Below are 2,500 nucleotides of genomic sequence, written 5' to 3' on the forward strand. Positions count from 1 at the left end.
GGACCAGCACACTGCAGATGTCCACCGCGCTTCGCACCGGGCCGGCGAGGACCCACTTTGGCTGCACGGCGCCGCGCGCAGGGTGCCCCGGCGCGCAGCTGCGCCGCCTGCCGCGTCCGTCGGCCGGCGCGCCTGCCACTGGGCGCCCCCACCAGCCGGCTGTAGCGCGTGCGCCCACGCACCGCGCGGCCAGCACGCCGGGCGGCCCCCCCTCACCGGCCGGGGACAGTCCCACCCACCCACAGCCGCGTATCGCTTCACACCCAGATTCACATTCACGTTCGTTGGTATGGTGGGGACCGCTTCGTAGCTGTACCGATCGTTGCCCTCACAGATGTACCTCCAGCAAGGACAACCGCACCACAACGGGTTACCAGTTGTTCATTTGCGTAACGTCACCAGTAAACGTACACGTCCATCCCCGTTTGCAAAGTCAACTATTATTGCATGCCTGCCTGTCAGGTGTCAAGACACACTACATCCGCTCACATCCACGCAACAAAATGTGCCCGACTAGAGGGCACGTGGAAGGTGCCCCCGTACGTATGCGATGTCCATTGCGCGACCAACTGTCAACCGGCCTCTGTAGCATGTCGCAGATGTGGAACGCGGGGCACCGTGCTATCACATTGTGTGAGAAGAGACTACTACGTCTGCATACACGCGCCACTACATGAACAGACGGCTCATGCTGATCGCCATCCACTGCGTCCATTACTCCCACACGTCTCTATGGCGTACCACACTGCAATGCAGCTGTTATGGGGAGATGACACGTAGCTGTGTACACAACATTCTGAGCGGGTTGCGGTTGGACAATACATTAATGTAACGTGTCATATGCCAATTACAGAGCAGGGTAAGGCACAACTTGGGTTAGGTTAAGGCACAACTTGGGTTAGGTTAAGGCACAACTTGGGTTAGGTTAAGGCACAACTTGGGTTAGGTTAAGGCACAACTTGGGTTAGGTTAAGGCACAACTTGGGTTAGGTTAAGGCACAACTTGGGTTAGGTTAAGGCACAACTTGGGTTAGGTTAAGGCACAACTTGGGTTAGGTTAAGGCACAACTTGGGTTAGGTTAAGGCACAACTTGGGTTAGGTTAAGGCACAACTTGGGTTAGGTTAAGGCACAACTTGGGTTAGGTTAAGGCACAACGTGGGTTAGGTTAAGGCACAACGTGGGTTAGGTTAAGGCACAACGTGGGTTAGGTTAAGGCACAACGTGGGTTAGGTTAAGGCACAACGTGGGTTAGGTTAAGGCACAATGTGGGTTAGGTTAAGGCACAATGTGGGTTAGGTTAAGGCACAATGTGGGGGTAGATTGCGGTACAAATTGCATTACATTGCGGTGCAAATTGCATTACATTGCGGTGCAAATTGCATTACATTGCGGTGCAAATTGAGTTACATTGCGGTGCAAATTGAGTTACATTGCGGTGCAAATTGAGTTACATTGCGGTGCAAATTGAGTTACATTGCGGTGCAAATTGAGTTACATTGCGGTGCAAATTGAGTTACATTGCGGTGCAAATTGCGTTACATTGCGGTGCAAATTGCGTTACATTGCGGTGCAAATTGCGTTACATTGCGGTGCAAATTGCGTTACATTGCGGTGCAAATTGCGTTACATTGCGGTGCAAATTGCGTTACATTGCGGTGCAAATTGCGTTACATTGCGGTGCAAATTGCGTTACATTGCGGTGCAAATTGCGTTACATTGCGGTGCAAATTGAGGTAGGTTAAGGTGCAACACAGGTTAGGTTAAGGTGCAACATAGGTTAGGTTAAGGTGCAAGATGGGTTAGGTTAAGGTGCAAGATGGGTTAGGTTAAGGTGCAAGATGGGTTAGGTTAAGGTGCAAGATGGGTTAGGTTAAGGTGCAAGATGGGTTAGGTTAAGGTGCAAGATGGGTTAGGTTAAGGTGACATAGGTTAGGTTAAGGTGACATAGGTTAGGTTAAGGTGACATAGGTTAGGTTAAGGTGACATAGGTTAGGTTAAGGTGACATAGGTTAGGTTAAGGTGACATAGGTTAGGTTAAGGTGACATAGGTTAGGTTAAGGTGACATAGGTTAGGTTAAGGTACAAACTGGGTTGTGTTATGGTACACATTGCGTTGTAGTACAGTACACGTTAGGTTTGGGTACGGTACACAATGTGGTATGGGATGGCGTGTTGTGGGGGGGAGGGGGGGGGGGGAGGTTCGTTGATATCGACCGTAGGACGTGGATGCCCGAGGCAGCGTCAGTGTGTCAAAGGAGTTATGTCACGTCGGGATGCGCTTTTCGCCAGTGAGAGGGGGCGAGCCGTGTCTGTGGTTGCGGCAGACCTGTGTGTTTCATTCCTGCCAGTGTGTTTGTGCTGTAAGACGAGGCAGTGTGGTGGTGATGGGTGCACCCCTGTGTAGGACATGTGTGGGTGTTGGTGGCTTCTCTGAGCAATTGTGGTTGTCGGACGAGTGGGGTATTCTGTTTTATGATTGGACCTCCCGGTCTGGTTAT

The sequence above is a fragment of the Schistocerca cancellata genome, unplaced genomic scaffold, assembly GCF_023864275.1.
Source record: "Schistocerca cancellata isolate TAMUIC-IGC-003103 unplaced genomic scaffold, iqSchCanc2.1 HiC_scaffold_944, whole genome shotgun sequence".
NCBI classification, from domain to species: domain Eukaryota; kingdom Metazoa; phylum Arthropoda; class Insecta; order Orthoptera; family Acrididae; genus Schistocerca; species Schistocerca cancellata.